Source organism: Ceratotherium simum, chromosome 4, assembly GCF_057802395.1.
Source record: "Ceratotherium simum simum isolate JZ-2026a chromosome 4, ASM5780239v1, whole genome shotgun sequence".
Classification (NCBI taxonomy): domain Eukaryota; kingdom Metazoa; phylum Chordata; class Mammalia; order Perissodactyla; family Rhinocerotidae; genus Ceratotherium; species Ceratotherium simum.
In genome coordinates this window covers 32,489,486-32,507,926 of record NC_141903.1, presented here as the reverse complement: position 1 = coordinate 32,507,926, position 18,441 = coordinate 32,489,486, and positions in this window count along the sequence as shown.

Below are 18,441 nucleotides of genomic sequence, written 5' to 3'. Positions count from 1 at the left end.
GTGCATTTTGAGCAATTCTTTTCTGTTCCACGTTGTTTGGTGTTTTAAGTGTCTGAACTGTGGAAATTAAAGGGACCTCAAAGATCATCAAGCCCACGCTCTTTATTTCGAAAATTCACTTAACTAACATTATTTTTAGAGTACTCAATACTCTACTTCACTTCCAGCTATGGCAGTGGAGCCTCTCTCTCATGTGTTTCATTTTTTTGCATGTGTGCTTATATGTGTTTAAGTCCCTTGGAACATCTGTGCGAAATTTTTGAGACCAAGGTTGAAGGTGAGTTTCTCTAGAAATGTATTCCATTTGCTTCTTCTAGGCACCTGGTTATTCTTCCTATTGTGGGAGATCAAGATTTGGCCACCCTGAAATCTATCTCTTTACCTTGGTTGTTTTCTCTAGGGACATTTGACCTCCCCCACTAACTGCCTAAAGAATTTGACATGGTGGCTCCTTCCTAGAACAGATCTATCATGACTGCTATAAAGATAATGTAGGATGGAGGTTACAATAGGAAAGGCACCAACAAGCCCCTCTTATCAGAAGTTCTGTCTCTCTGGCCACATTCTCTGGATGACCCTGCGAGGAGTTGCCAGACGATCATTTACATTTATAAGGGAAATCTCCATTTCTAAAGGTATCTCCCTCTCTGTTTTGAGAAGAGAGGGGGATGGCCTCATTTCTAGAGGCTTATCAACGTGGAAGTTGAGGCCTTAAAGCTGCATAATAACCTTACTCTTGTTTACTGTGCTTTAGTGGTAATCTCCTGTAACTGACTCCCCCCACCCCCAAAATCCTCCTTTGTCATTGGCTGAACATGGTATTTAAGACGAGAATTTCCGCTATTGTGTTGAGAAACGCAGTGTCCCTGCTTTCTCCCATGTATACATGTTATTAAACTTGGTATTATTTTCTCCTGCTAACCTGTCTTGTTAATTATTTGGCCAGCCATAAGAACCTTAAGGAAAAGGGCAGAGGGAGATTCAACCTCTTCCCCCGACACTATGTAGGACCACTTGAAACAAACTTCTTGGCTTTAGATTAGGGGGGGACACAAAGATGTTATAAATTCCAGCCCCAAATTTATTTGAAGTCAGGGTTAATATTATGAATCTTCGAGAGACACCATTAACCATTTCCCCTCCCCAACTCAAAGCCAAGACTATCTTGGTTTGTGGGTTTTTATCTTTTCTGGTTCATCCACCAATGTTAACACTTGAGGAGTCCCTGTTTTATGACTTCCCACTTTGTGTAAGCTCTAGGCTTCCGCCTCCTATGTAAAGCCAACTAAAACTGAAGATCTGGGCTCTAGAGATTGGTGGATACCCTCAGGAGGGATCCGTGCCATCAGCTTGGTACCTTGTCAGCAGTTGTGCTTTTCATCAATTCGGCTCTTCCTTACTTTCTAGTGAGCCAGCTATGCATTTTAAAATGTGTTTTTATATTTCATTCAGCATTTTTATGATTTGTACCTGGAGGTTTTTTTGGAGGAAATCTAGTCTGCCATAACATAAGAAACATTACTATCACCGGGCTGTGTTTTAAAATATAGGTTTTATTACTGCCATTGAAAACACAGTTTGTTATACTCACAGATCCCAAGAGGAGGGGGCATACTATGCCTTGGGGGGGGAAGTGTCAGGGATGTTCAGGAGGCAGAAGGAGAGAGGAATACCATGGCAAGAGCCGTTATTGTGGTTTCTTGAGGAAGAAATTGGTGAGACAGAGTAAGCAGGTTGAGGATAGGCTAGTTTGAATAATCTTGCAGGCTCTGAGGTGTAAGTGTTGTTCCTAGTTGTCTGGTATCTGGCCCTGGAATGATTAAGGCAGGGGAATAGTGTTTGGAGCAGAAGAGCTCAATACAGTTGGTGGTTGGGAGTATGGGCTCTGGATTGGTTGGTTTGCATATGAAAGGCACATTCACAGGCAAGTTATATGCTCTCTCTAGGAATTAGCTAGCCCTGGGAAAGGCAGTCCATCCAGGATTAGAAAGGTTCTAAGATGTCAAAGCATCAAAAATATAGAATAAAAGACATGATAAATAAGGCTAATGTATTGGTAAATAAAGTGTCATGTATTTTTTAAACAATAGTTAGCTATATTCATTTCCATTTCACCTTCTGGATAGAAAGTTACATGAGGGCGAGACATATGTATATCATAGTCCCTGAGAAATTGAGATTCATCTATCATCATCGATTTATCAAAAACTGAATGTAGATTCTACCTCCGTTGGAATCACGAGCCACGATTTTAAGAAACCATTAGCACTGGGACTGTAAAATACATATGAATCAAATTCACCGCATGCTTTCAAATATCTTAGTTAATTGCTTTCTTACATGTTCATTTTTTCCATTAATCTCTCCAGTTCTCTCTCACCATTCTTAAAAATATATACCATAGTCCCTAAAAAACTGAATTCATCTATGGTCATCAATTTATCAAAAATTGAGTGTTAATTCTACCTCCATTGGAATCATGAGCCAGAATTTTAAGAAACCATTAGTGTTACAGCACTAGGTCCATTTTGCCCACTTCCCAGAAAGCCAAACACCAAGACGACGAGATTGCAGCAAAGAGAGAGTTTAATCACAAGGCAGCCATGTGTGGAACCAGGAGAATGAACCTCAAATCAGCCTCCCCAAAAACAGGGACTCAGGGATATTTATGGGGTAGGGGGCAAGGTGGTTGAAATGATTGGAGGTGAGGAGAGATGACACAATTGATGATCTGCGCATGCATAGTCAGGCTTCATGCCTCTTCATTGGGCACCTGTTCACAGAATGGCGGCATTAGCATACCCCAAGGGTGGAGTTCTAACCTCTTGACGTCAAAAGGTCGCTTATTGGACATATGTCTTCGAGGGTCCAGTTGATGGGTTGGTGGTCTCAACTGGCCTGAGGTGGACAAGGGGTTCCAATTGAAAAAATAGCTCAAACACCCATTACCATGGTGACCCCAGCTCCAGGGGGATGTTACCTATAGGAACCTAGTGGGAGTCAGATAGCATATTGCCTAAACAGCACAGTTAACAATGAGTAAGTTTATCATGCAGATTTAAGTCCTTGACTTCCACCTTCCTAGTTCTGATAAGTTTCTAGGGAAGGCCATCTCCCCCTTCTTTCTGGTACAGGGAAGAAGATACTTTTACAAATGGAGATTTCCTTTACAAATGTAAATGTCTCTTGTAAGGGGTAACCAGAACTAAGAATGGGCTTAGCAAGGACTCTCCAGATACCCGGAGATGTCTATGGTGATGGCCTGTTCTGGGGACAGGCCTCCCATCCCAAACTCCTTTGGTCAGTTAGTGGGGTTGGGGGACAAAGTGTCTTTCAGGCAAAGACATATTTTGAGTGGCCAATTCAGATCCTTCACAGTTACTAGCTGCTTAGTCATCAATGACTAACTGTTTGCCAGTTTCATTAGCACTGGGACTGTAAAACATATATGAATCAAATTCACTGCATACTTTCAAATATCTTAGTTAATTGCTTTCTTATATGTTCATTTTTTCCATTAATCTCTCCTGTTCTCTCTCATCTTTCTTAAAAGACTCTTAAATTTAAAACAAAAAATTAAATCACAATTAAGACATATAATAACACATGGTCTTTGTTGGGAATTTATTTGCAGGTATAGGTGATCGTAACTTCAAAGGATTCGTGTAGTGGGACAAGGCAACTTCCTCCTTGGTTTTCTACTTCAATCAAATGACAGCTGCTTTTGATTATGAAGTTGAGTAAGTTACCTAATATATTCCAGTCACAAGTCAGATTTCCCTTCAATTGCATTTCTCCCCAGCAATGTTTTAGAAAAGCATTCTCGGAAGGCATGTTCCTTCTCCTGTCTAGATTTGATCCATGCTAAGGATAAAAGCAGTCTCTCCTACAGTTCCATGGGTTTTGCAAGACACTGTGCCAAATTCTCTGTCAATGTTCAATTAATCATTTCCCAAATTTACATGTGATGTCCTATTTGAGGAAGGCTTCCACAGAAAGGAAGGAGACAATGTTCGTGAATCAACATATCTTTAGACTTGACAAATCAAGATCACCATTCCCATGTTTGCCCAAGGAGTCATGCCCAGTGGGATGGGATTTAGCGTAAAATCCAGGACTGCCAATGTAGTTAGTGTACTCTTTTTCTCTGCAGTGACTCAGTGTCTCTTTGAAGTTACAAACATTAATGTGGGTAAGAGTGGCACTGGATTTCATGTATGTGAGAAATTCTTGGCACTTGAGGCTTTAAATCATTTGTACCTGATGCCAGCAATCAGTCCCTTTTTTATCGGCAAATGGATGTTTCCCAAAGCAGAGAACATGTTAATAATCCTCTATTCTTTAGGAATACAGGCTCTCCCTGTTTCTTTGTTTAAGGCAACACAGAGCAAAGAGTGTTTGGACTGGCTCTATCTGCTCTCTGATAGTTTTATTACATGCACCCTGTGACAGAGGGAAGCCTTCAGCCAAATGACCTCATAGACCAGATATTCAGGGAAGGCTATTCAGACACATAGAGTTGAAACATCTCCTGAACAAAAGCCAAGGAATATTTTCTCATTTTCCCCTTCCAGTAATGACCTGAATGAATATGTTACAGGATGCCATGGAAAATGGAAGCAGTCAAATTACTTTCCTTGGGTCATCTGGGGATATGGGGGGCGGGGGTCAACTTTAAGCAGGAGAGAAAGCATAGCTTGAACTAAGTCTGATAAATTTAGGAACTCCAGAAGTCTTCCAAAAATATTTTTCAGATCTCCAGAAAGTTCTCATTGTGTTTATTTGCTGAATGCTAGCTCTTCTTTAAAAAATCTCCTGACAACATAAATATAATTTTTAACAATAAAAAGTCTCCAACCTTTTTCTATTGTATTCCCCATCAGTAAAAACTTATCAAACACCCACCTCCAATATATGCATCTATTTATAAATTTTCTGAATGAACTACTATTAATATGTTGCTTTCATTATAAAACATTAAAAACTTGAAACATTCAAAGGATAAGATAAAGTTAAAATACCCAGTATTTAAAAATCTTCCTAATTGTGATGGTTTCACACTTTTGTTAACCAACTCCTCAAAGTACAAAAAATCAAAATGACAATAAAGCATCTTGTACTCATTTTATACATTATAAAAGCATGGATATTCACTTAGGTTTTTTCTTAATTAGGATGTTCAAAATTTATAATATGAAAAGTCAGTAAAGCTAGATATTCACCATATTGCAAACATACAAAACTATAAATGTGTAGAAAGCAACAAGTTAAAGCAAACATAAAAAGTTAAATAAAAAACATATGTTAGTCAAACATAAATTTACAGATAAAAGGCATTATTCAAAAATCACCCAAACATTAAATATAAACTAATAGAATATAAACTAAGGAACATTGAAAATGGAATGTACTTGATTTTTTAGAATGCAGTCCTAAAGTGTTATAATTGTTAGCCCAAATCTGTTCCAGCTTCTGAAACAGTTTTATGACCCTAGTTGAGAAATGCTGAGGAGAAAGATATAAGCTAACTTCATATATTTTCCTTTGACTCTTTCTTCTTCAAATATTCTCCCTGTTGTTTTATTATTTTGAGGACATATTAAACTTCTTTCAAGAGCTGTAATTTTTTTAAATGACAGTAAACTATACTTGCTTTTTTTTTTTTTTTTTTGGTGAGGAAGATCAGCCCTGAGCTGACATCCATGCCAATCCTCCTTTTTTTGCTGAGGAAGACTGGCCCTGAGCTAACATCCATGACCATCTTCCTCCACTTTATGTGGGATGCCGCCACAGCATGGCCTGACAAGCGGTGAGTCGGTGCGCGCCTAGGATCCGAACCCGTGCCGCCAGCAGCGGAGCTTTGTGCGCTTAACTGCTGCACCATGGGGCCAGCCCCTATACTTGCTGTTTTTTAAAAATCATTTCTGATTCATCTTGGTCTAGTTTCATCATATATAAATTGAGATTCCAACAGAGATTGAGTTACTTGTATCAGTTTTAGTGCCGTCAATTCATTTTCCACTTGTTCAGAAAGTCATTGAACTAGAAAAAGAATTATTCTTTCAATAGAAACTTTGCTTTGTCAATTATTATTTTATTTCTCCTCTTGAGAATTTTGAAGATATTGAAGAACACTTCCTATACAGCTGTATCTTCGTTTGATTTAAAATTTTAATGCAATTTATAACTCTCCAGGAATATCTCAAGACAGAAATAATTCAGATTTTAGATTTTTTAATATAAAAATAATTATATTGGACCCCCCTCAAAATATTGGTGTTTTGATACTTGACAAAAACACTGTATACCAGAACATCAGAACACCAAAAACTTATGAGACAATATTCTTAAGGAAAAATGCACATTAATGTCAGTGAAATATCTATCTATATATAGTGGTGTGGGAGATCAAAATTGGCCACCCTGAGGGCTGGCCCCGTGGCTTAGCGGTTAAGTGTGCACGTTCTGCTACTGGCGGCCTGGGTTCGGATCCTGGGCACGCACCAACGCACCGCTTGTCCGGACATGCTGAGGCTGTGTCCCACATACAGCAACTAGAAGGATGTGTAACTATGACATACAACTATCTACTGGGGCTTTGGGAAAAAAAAAAAAGGAGGAGGATTGGCAATAGATGTTAGCTCAGAGCCAGTCTTCCTCAGCAAAAAGAGGAGGATTAGCATGAATGTTAGCTCAGGGCTGATCTTCCTCAAAAAAAAAAAAAAAATTGGCCACGCTGAAATATATCTCTTTACCTTTATTTTTTTCTCTGATGGACATTTGACCTCCCCCAAACTGCCTAAAGAATTTAACATAGAAGACCTGTTCCAGGAAGGAGTTACTATCACATGATGGCTGTAATATAATGCAAAATAGATGTTACAATAGGAAAGGCACCAACAAGCCCCTCTTATCAAAAATTCTGTCTCTTCCCAGCCACATTCTCTAGGTGGCCCTGCAAGGAGTTGCCAGACAAACATTTACATTTATAAGGGAAATCTCCATTTGTAAAGATATCTCCCTCTCTGTATTGCGAAGAGGGGGGATGACCTCATTTCTAGAAACTTATCAGGTGGAAGGAGAGGCCTTAAATCTGCATAATAACTTTACTCTTGTTTACTGTGCTTTTCTGGTAATCTCCCATAACTGACTCTCCCCACCCCCAACATCCTCCTTTGTCTTTAGCTGAAGATGGTATTTAGATGAGAATCTCTGCCATTCTGTCAAGAAACTCAGTTTCCCTGATTTCTCCCATGTATACATGTTATTAAACTTGGTATTATTTTCTCCTGCTAACCTATCTTTTAATTATTTGGCCAGCCATAAGAACCTTAAGGGAAAGGGCGGAGGGGGATTCTCCCTCTTCCCTGACAGTGGCTTTAACAATAGCATTCAATTGTCACTGAATGTGGCAATAAAAGGACTCAGAACAAAAGTATAAATTTAGAGATGTAGATTTCTTATTTCTCATATCTTTAACCCAGGGATTCTTTATAGTAGGAATCTTTCTGAGCCAGTATACTATTTTGTGAGGGGTAGTTTAGTTAAAGCCAGATAACATAATCTCAAATTCACCAAACTAAATTGTGAAAACTGAAAGCCAATGCATTGAGAGTGCTGTTTATGTGTCCCCAAAATTCATATGTTGAAGTCCTAACCCCCAACATCATGGCATGTGGAGCTGGAGACTCTGAGAAGTAATTAGATTTATATGAGGTCATGAGGGTAGGGCCCCCAGGATGGAATTAGTGTCCATATAGGAAGAGAAAGAGAGACCAGAGCTCTCTCTCTCTTTCCCCCCATGTGAGGACTCAGTGAGAAGGCAGCCATCTACGAGCCAGGAAGAGGGCTGTCACCAGAACTCAACCACACTGGCACCCTGATATGGGACTTCCAGTCTCTAGAACTGTGAGCAATCACTTCCTATTGTTGAAACCACCCAGTCTATGGTGTGTTTTTTTACAGCTGACTAAGACAGAGGGCATCAGTCAACTTCTTGCTGGGTCAGAAATCATCCTCTTCCCTTAGGATCCCTTGAACACCACAAGTGATAACCCTTGGACATGTAGCCAGTTACGGTGATGTGTCAGCAATACGAAATACTGGCAAAGCTTCACTTCTCTTTTGTTTTAGGTTGAAAGTAAGTGTAAGCTAAATTTCTAATATTTCCTTCCATCCTCCTAATAGACTATTTTGCACATCCCATGGAGTGCAAGTGCCCTAGCTCTGTAGAAGAGGCAGAATGAGCCTACTCCCAAGGATAGGCCATGAACAGCGCATAGGACCTAGATCTGGAGAGGGGTTAGGAATCCTGCAGATGGGGCAGGTGGGACAGGAGCTGGGCGCACCAAGGTGGATTAAATGAGGAAGGTGGCTCCCACCTCCATTTCTTTCAGGCATTCCTGCTGGGCCCATTAACTACACCTTTGTATATACAAGGGCCATGGCTCAGCATAGCATTTGGACATTCAATCAAAAGTTATTAAATTTAATTGAATTAAAAGAGTTAGAACCATTACGTGACTCATTTAAGGCCCCAGGCTGGGTACATTCAACAGACAGCCAACACTCGGCGAGAGCTAAATCAGCACCCGCAGAGGTGGTGGCACTGCACCAGTTCAGGGGATTGAAAATTCCTCATTATTTGACAGGAGGTGTAGGAGGAGGAAAAGCTAGAAATGGCTCTATTGAGGAGTTAGATTCTAAAATGGAGTTTAAGAATGGTTAGAGGGTGTTTTTGTTTCTTTAATTTCTTTTAAAAGGGTCTTGTGTGTATGTATGTATATATATATATATATAAAGACAAAACAAATGAATTACAGCAAATTTAGAAAATGCAGATAAGCCTTCCCAAAAAGGAAAAAGAAGAGGAAAGGAAAGAGATGAAAAGGAATGAAAAAAAAAAAAAGAAAAATTACTCATAATTTCACCAACCAGAGACAACTACAGACCAGAGTTAACCTTTTGGTGTATATCTATTTAGTCTTCTGTATTTGTGTGTGTGTGTGTGTGTGTGTGTATACATGTGTGTGAAGAAAATTATTTATAAACACCCTCAGAATTCACTCTTCATTGCCTCCACACCAGGACGGAGGGTAAATCCTTCTAACTTTAGAGTCTTTTGATTGCCAACATTATCACATTCAGCATAATGTCAAATAATTAAAGATAACATGAAGAGTTGGGGGAGGAGAAATTAGGTTGAAGAAGTCAAGGCAAAGTTAAATTGCTCTGCACAAGGCAGCTAAGGGAGTTGGGGAGATGGTTCACCTCTAGCGGCCACCACCTCTCCCCAGAGGGCACCACCGCACCGCCAGAACTCCCTCTAGCTTCCAGGGCTCTGTGGTGCTGCAGTTCCCCGCCCTGCCTGTGGCCATTGCTGCTCCTCTGGGTAGAACAGGGCCTGCCTGTGACCACCTCTGCTCCATGGGGCTACCTGACAAAGGCTCTGGAACGCACTGTGCAGCGTCTCCTGGGAAGTAGGGAGAGCGGCCCTCTCTGCCTTGATTAATTTTCTGCCAGATAGGAGTGTGTGACGTCACCAGAGCACCTGCTGTCTTATACCTTCTACTTACAGCTGCTCTGCTCTTTAAAAGATTCATTTATTCACCCAGGGGAGGTGTAACAGGAGGGTAAATCTAAGGGGCAACCCTGGTAGAAACATCTTTCCACGCAGAGAACTAAGGCTCTGTTGCTGGCTCCAGCTGGTGGTGCCAAGGTCCTTCTCCTATTAGCAGGAGCTCTTTCCTGAGAAGACCCGCAGTCCTACTGCAGTCTTCTCCCAAATACACCCAGTTGCCCAGCAGAGAATACACTTTTAGTTTTTAGGGCTTTTTTTTTTTTCCCCAGAAGGGACCCAGCTCCCATGAAAACAGACTACTAGTCATCCCTCTACACCTGCAGCTTTGTACTCTCAGAAACACCCAGACATGTCAGAATTCTCTTAACCTCGTTCATTGACTTATTGTCTTCTGACCAAGGCTCAGAAAAGTCCAAGGCCCAGTATTATAAACTACAAAGCAAGATTCAATCTCTGAACCTGAACTATACTGAGTCACAGTTTATAACATCTTAAGAAGAGTCACAAATGCCACTTTGGAGTGACATAATTACACAGACAACGAAAGCCTTAGGTAGCGGTGTGTGTGTGTATATGTGGCATGGTGTGCATGCATGCATGCACATATTTGTTTTAAGCAAAACCTAGTTACTCATTTTTAGGAGCTTGTAATTTTTTCAGTTTACTAGGTATGTCCGGCCAATAATCTCAGTGTTCATAGTCAGATTTATTTATAAGGGTGAAATGACCACTGCCTAGAAAACTTTTAGAAGATTTAATAAATAACTTGAATAAAGCCAGAGACCTTTGTACACCACAGTGGCTATACTCTCACCTGCCCCGAATCCCTCTCTTTGGGGGAATCAATCCTCACCCATCCCATGTCTTTAGGGGTTGAGAGCCTGCCCAATTCCTCCTCCTGTTGGCATGTGTCTCAGGCTTAGCCAGTCAGGGTACTGCAACCTCTGGGCCCCATGATGAGTTCAGGGAAGGACACATGATTCAAGGCCCATCAGTCAAAGTCTTCTGGATGTTTTTTTATACTAGAGCCATAAAGAAAGATTTTATATCTTGTTCTGAATTCAAAGCTATAAGACTGTTGTGAGCATGGAGCTATTTATTGATAATCCTTTTCCCACTACAGAAAAAGAGTCTTCTGAGAATAAAATCAAGCAGAGTCTAACTGAGCTGAGAGACACAAAAAGAGAGACAGAACTCTGATGATATTATTTGAGCTCCTGGGAGCAACCAGGCTTGGCTTCCCAGTTGCATCAGCAAATAAACTATTTTTTTCTTCTTTTATACTTAAGCCAGTTTAGGTTGGTACCTGACTAACATACTTCATAATACAAAATACACTCAGGAGAGAAAAACAAAAATTGATACATTGATTCAAAAAGTGCTAAAGGAAGACTTGATCTAACAAAATCACCAACTGCCTATCATCAGATGTGGTCTGTTTGGTCTTTGTGACGTTTTTATTTTTTAATTATGCCCAAACTTTAAAGTCAGGAATTTTCACCTGAAAAAATCTGAATTTCTGCTTTTCCTAAAACACTGGAAACCTACAGTTCTGGACTTTTATTGCCCTGTGACGTAAATCACCTGGAACCGTGTAGCAACTTCCTCCTTTAGATGGGCATGTGTCCAGGAGTTCACCACAGTCCTTCCCCGTTCATCCTGCATTCCCCAAGGCTGAGTAGTTGCTGCCATTTGTCGTCATGCTCGAGTCCATTGTGGTCCCCAGCCTAGGTTTACTGAAACATGGAGCTGGCTTGACCCAAGATGGGAAGTCTCCAAGGTTGGAGGAGGGAGAATTAGTATGACCAGAGGAGAGAGGTGGATTCTCAGAAATCTGAAGGAGGTAAGGGGTGGCAGAGTGACAGGAATCTGCAATCACACACGAAAAGAGGCAGGGTGGGGATACAGCATGGCTGCCTGGGTCCTGAGCCCGTATTCTGTGTATTGGGAGCTATGTTGAAGGTTCCAGGAGCCAGGCTGGGCACTGAGGGCATGGATGCCATAAGTAGAGGAGCTGCTCACTTTAGAATGGTCCACGTAGACAATGAAAATCTTAGTGGCACCATAACAGACTGAAGAACAGAGGCCCTTCCCCATATTTTCCAGACTGCATTAACCCAGCAGGACTGCTAAATGCTGCACATGGCACCATCCCACCCCAGTAATCCAGTGATGTTGTATTTCTTGTCAACCCCAACAAAGGGGATTCATTTAGGTCAGAAAAATAACATAGGTGAACTTCCTTACACTCTAATAACGTGGAGGAAATTCTTTAAATGAATGATAGGTGAGAGAGTTTACTCTTTTACTTCATACCCACTTTATGTTTGAGAGGTCAAGTAACTTGCCCAAGGGCACACAGGCAGTAGTTGTTTTGAAAACAAAGCTAATTTCCCATCTCCTCTGTGCGTTCTTCATTAATAAGCTCCCAGCAGGCAGGTCAAATGCAGCAGAAATCACTGATGACCTCTTCCTTGTTCCTCTTTTTGTTCCAGAGAGCACAGTGGCTTGTCTTCCCTACCCAGGGAACATGTGCCCTTTCAAACATGTCTCCAAGGAGTTTTGCTGAATAAACACGAACACTAGCAATCATTCAGAATTGGAAATCAGCATAAATGGTCCCAAATGCCAATGTTTTCACCCACAAAGCTTTTCCCCAGTGCTGCAGTTGGCATTTTTCATCACTGTGCTTTAGCTGAAATAATACCTGCTGAGGCTCACTGAGGACAGATAATTGCAAAGATGGATTTCATAACGTATGAAGGAGTATACCAAGTAACAAGATGCGGATGTTAATAGTAATCTTGCCTTAATTCCCTTCTAATTCTGGAAGTAATTTTTACTGTGTACAGATAAATGAGGAGCTAACGTAATGAATGTTTGGCAAATCCCGGAAGAGCAGGCTTTTTGATAGATGGGTTACTCTGCCATTCACCAAGGTTCTCTTCAGCTCTTAAACCCTTAAGAAGTATGAATAAATGGGAAGGTAAGGACCACTAGTGAAAACGGAGAAGACTGCATCCCACCTCTGTGCCCTGGACCCTCCCCCTCTGCCAGCTTTCAAATGCAAAGACTCTCAGTTGTTTCTCCAATGCGGGCAGCACCTTTTTCTGTCTTTCATTTATAACTTTTCAAAAAAGGAGAGTGAGGAGGCTCCCGGGGACCTTGGAAAGCCTGCATTCATTGTACAGGTGAGAAAAATGAGGCCCAGAAAGATGGGAGGACATTCCCAAGATCCTTTGGCTCTTCACAGGACTGGGAACAGGACCCCAAGCTTTCTGCCCTTCTTCCAGTATGGAGTTGCATCCTACAATAGGCTGGCAGTGCAGAGTCTTAGAGGCTCTGTGGCCGGAAAAACATCCCACAGTAGGTAAACAACAACAAAGTATTTTAGTCAATAGGTTTGGTCTCTATGACAATATGCAAGCAGTTTAACATTTTCTCCACTTGGATGATTTACTTTTTAAGAATTTTCAAAATTTTTGCTTTTACTGAAGATATCCAGAAAATTGAAATGTTTATTGGCAGCTAATATTTCTTGAGCGCTTACTATGTGCCAGGCTAATTGTTCTACAATGCGTTATCTCAGTTAATCCTCACAACTCTATGGGGTGGGTCGTATTCATATCCCCTTTTCACTGATGAGGAAAAAAGCTGAAGGAACTTGCCTTACGTCATACAGATAGCAAGATCCTGGATGTAAACCTATATTTGTCTCATTCCAAAGTCCATGTCTTCATTTTCCATCACTGCATAACAAATTATCACAAATATCGTGGTGTGAACAAAATCCATTTTTCTTACAGCTCTTACAGTTCCACAGGCCAACAGTCCTGATGGGTTTGGCTGGGATCTGCTTAAGGTATTTATCACAAGGCCAAAATCAAGGTGTAGGCTGGCCGGGCTCTTATCGGAAGGCTCTGGGGAAGCACCCACTTCCAAGATCATTCAGGTTGTTGGCAGAAACCAGTTCCTTATGATTGTAGAACTTAGCTCCCTGTTTTCTCACTGGCTGTCAGCCAGAGTCTGATCTTTGCTCCTAGAGACCACCCGCATTCACTCTCACTCCTCCCACTCTGTCCTCGAAGCAGTAAAGGCATAGCAAATCCTTCTCATGTTTATCCAATTAGATCAGGACCACCTAGGTAATCTGTTTCCTAAAATCAAATGACATGGAATTTTACACCTGCAAAATCCCTTCACAGCAGTACCTAGATTAGTGTTTTATTGAAAATAACCAGGGGACAGGAATCCTAAGGGGTGGGGAATGAAATAGGCTGAGGGTTAGACAATAAATAGAGTGAGAGACCAGGGAGTGGTGGAGAGTAGAGAGAATCAGCTCCTATGACGTTGCAACCACAGGGGGCCACCACGATACAGCTCACCCAGATTGCTACCACATGTGAAACTAAAAGGAGATTAACAGCTCTCTTCCCATGTTTCAAGACCAGAAATCTGAATTTTTATGTGAAATCACTCAATTAGAAAAAGTTTACCACTACTTTAAAAATAAAACCCATCAATCCTCAGACTAGGTGGGACCTTCAAGCCAACAGTTGGAAACTATCTAAACAAATTCTGTGACCGTGACTGTTTTCTCCCTGACTCTTTAATGCCGTCACTTGCAGTGTCCCCACGTCTATAACCTGTCTTTGCCCACCGTCCTTGAGTACCATACACACAGCTGCTCACCACACTTCAAAGGGTTTTCCAGAGAGAGATGATCTTCAGGGCTTAACAGTCTTTCTTAAGCACTTGGTATAGGGCTTCTCCAGATGGTCCCAATGATAGATTCTCTGTTCTCTTATAGAAAATCTGCACAGACTGCCCCCAGGATAGCCCTTTCCAGGTTGTAGCTTACCTGTCTGCTCCACTAGACTGTAAGCTCGAAGAAAGCAAAAGCCAACCATGCCTTATTTGAATTGATATCCCCTTATTTGAATTAATTGCCTAGATGCACTTAGTAATTATTTCTTGAATGAACAAAAGGCATTCTGCAATACTGGGCACTGTCTATATGCTTCTAAAAGTTCACTGGTCATTCTGGGCCTACCTTCAGAACCATCTCTGAAACCACAGGAAAAGATTGTTTACTTGAGAGTCTAAATACAGACATTTATCAAACAATGGAACTATTGTTTAAAAGTCTTTTGAATGGACATCCATTTTAAAAAGTCATTATTGCTATAACAATAATTGATAAATAACTCCCTCTGGGCAGGACACAGTGGAGGTGTGGTCTGTCGAGCTGCAAATGAGCAGCTAGTATTGTCACACAGCCCAGTGTGTGGTACAGCCAGGGTGAATAGAATAGGGTGGACCGTAAAAGAGGATTGCTGGTAATGTGCCAACCCCAAGAGTCTCTGGTTATTTTATATTTCAACAGGTAAAAAGAGTTTAAAGACACTGAGTTACAATTATGTATATAGACATTCTACAACCTACGCCTTAATCCTTATATTAGAAGGAAACCCGAAGGGAATGTGTCTAGAACATAGGAATGGCTAGACAATCTGTTTTCTATCACATTGTTCCTTTGGAGTTAACTCCAGTAATATTGTTAATCCAAAACAGATCAGACTCTGGACATTCTAGGGAAACAAAACACTACAGTCCTTGTCCATATTTCTGGGCTGTTATCTTGTGCCATGTGCATGAAACTAGTCTCTCTCCAGTCATTACCACTGCTATGGAAACTAGTTCGACTAGATGGTAGCAGACAGCTGCCCTGGGCTTAGCCCTGCCAGATACACTCCACTTCATTCGAATTAAATACCTGTTCATGTTTCCATGTTACCCCCAAATGTAGCCGATGTCTAAATAAACATTAGTGGAGCATCCTTGCAGAAAGCCCACTGCCTGGAGTCAAGAGATCTTGTCCAGTCCCATCTGCCATTAGCAAACTCTGTGATTCTGACACAGTTACCTAATCCCTCTGGGCCTCATTTTCTTCATCTATAAGATAGGGTTCCTTTCAACTATAAAGATGTACGAGTCACTTACTTTTATACTGATACGGAACGGTCTTAGCTATATCAGTACTTCCTTTCTTAGATTTTTCACATGGACTCTTTCTATATGGAGCAATTTTCTTTGTAAAGAACCTAGAGTAGGACACATAGAGCCCCTGCATCTCCGAATAAACCTAATAAACCTAATAAACCACAGCTGAAACATACAAGTACATGGTTACTCTAACCATTATTTTACACTGCAAAGAATAGTTTCTTTGGTTATATGGGATTTGTTTTCCATGCTTCTCCTGATTTAAAAAAAAGAGCTACATAATTATGTAATGAAGAAATTGACAGCTTCTAAACTCTTCAGTCAAAAAGAGAGTTTAAAAAAAAAAAAAAAAATCTTTATGTTTAAGCCTAGGGAGCAAAAGACAGAATCTCACTGGAAAAAAATACTAGATATATGCATCAACAACACACACACACCCCATCCATCTCTGTCAAACTCCATCAGTTTCATTCATCCCTCCAACCCCTCCCAGCACATGTGGGAGCCCTACTCTCTCCTTGCTGAAACTTCATGTGATATGGACAACAAAGAAATTAGATTAACAGTATAAACATGATTTCATGAAACCAGAATCTTGATATGGAACCAAAAGTTTATGAAGGGTGAATAGCAATATTCTTAATGGAAGGGGCCAAGTAGTAGGGGTGTGGTCAAGCAGGGAGAGACCTGTGTTTGAGAAATGAGGTGCATTTCTCAGTTGAGTGGTGGTCTACTCTAGTGGTCTCCAAATAGGAGCAAATGGCTCCAGGGCGTCTGCAAAATGACCCAAGGAGTGTGAGAAGAAAATTCTATAAAACATTAGAATTTCCATTTATATTTATTTTTATATAAAAAGAATTAAGCCTTACTAATATTTATCATATGAATTGACACCAGCATCTTCATTTGGTCAGTCCAATGTTCCACACACAGTGTTTATATTGATCTGGTTAAGTGGATTTCTGAATCTTAATATTAAGTATTTAAACTAAGCTAACCTTTACAAAATGGACAAACGGCAATTTTGTAAAGAGACAAAATTTGGAAGAAAACATCAATAATCCAAGTATAATAACAGCAGAACTGACATTTCTCCTACTTCTAGCATGAGTTCTTAATTAGCCACATATTTAATTTGTCCTTCCAAAAATGTACAATTTAATATTTTAATAGCAAGTGAGAAAATAACTGCTTCTCAAAAGAAACTCATGCTATGGAAAGAGCATTTTGAAAATAAATGTTCAGAAATGTTTTTGTTATTATGTGATTTCTTCCTGAAAATATATGTGAGTACGTCTCCTTTAAAAATTCTCATATCTCTACACTTATAAATGTTTACTGTTAACATCTGCATGGCAAACATGTGGCCCCTTCTGCCCTGCTCTCTACACAGAATTTATCTGCCATATCTAAATCCACCTAATACTTTGCTACATTTTGTATTCCTAATCTAAGCATTCTATCTCAATCTTGCCATGAGGTTTTTCCAAATCTGTTGTAAAAATCTTCCAACTGAAGAATTTATTTCAACTAAACCTTATTATTTAATACAATAAATGATTGGCATCAGAGGAGATGGAGATTTGTCAGTCAAATTTTAATAAAAATTTTTACATAATTGGTAGATGGATATGAAAAAATGTGTATCACAATTCAGTAATATCAGCCAATAATATCTTTACTCCATTTGGTTCTACAAATCTTTTTGAGCATCATTTTCAACCATGACAGGAACTATAGAAAATACAATTAAATTAAAACCACTCCATTGGTTCACTTTATCACAAAGAATTAAACCAAGATTTTAAAAAAATAATGAAGCATAGACAATGACGTTGCTCTCTCTAAAAGTATTACTCATGATATGTTTAAGAAGAGCAAGATGGCTGTTTTTACATTAATACATTACTGAATATGAATAATATTTATTTTATTTTTATCTCATCATTTTAAATATGTACTCTATGTATGTTTTCTAAATACATAATATATTAGAGTTACACACTGTATTATTATACAATATAGCAGTACATTAAATAATTTATAATTTCTCAGTAAATACATTTATAATAAGTATGACCTATTTTTTAAAAAATTTGTGGATGTCTTAGCAAAAGAATTTGGAGATTGAAGTCCTAGACGACAAGAGTGAGGTACATGTTCTCATCCTCTTTCCTATAATTTAAAGCAGAATGCCTTATATTACAGGCCAAGTCCTACAATTGTAGCAACGGTACCTTCTATGATGAGCCTGTGTATCTACTTTTAGACCATTTCAAAAACACGGTGATTTATGACCTTTGAAATACTCTTAGATATTAGGGGAAGTCCAGGCAAAAATGATTAATAAAGACAGTTTCTTAGACGTACTCATAACAAATTTCCAAAATGCTTCTTGCTCATGTATTTAAGTTTGAGCAGAGCAGACAGTGCTGAGCAAGTTCCAGTCTAGGCTCCCAAACAAAAGGCTCTTTTTGTAGATTCAAAAACAAACTGCTAACAAGGAGGACCCCTTTCTTTTGTAGCCTTCAGCAGCACCTCCGCCTCCCGACCTCCAAAAGTTTTATTGGAAAAAGTGCTTGATGTAGCCAACTGGGTGCACCAACACCAGCGTGTCCACATGAGCAAAGTCTGTCCCCAAGAGCTGCGTCAGGATCCTCCCCTACCACCCCGAATGCCACCAACTTCATATCATTGTCATTCTGTTTCCCTGTATTTTTTTGGAGGCCAGAAGCAGTTCTCTAGTTAAGGAAAATCTAGCTCAAGAACTGATGTATCTCACACTGGAGGTCAAATGTCGCCCAGAGCTCGAAAGATGGAGTGTCTAGTGCCATTCTTAGTGTTCAACCTGAGTG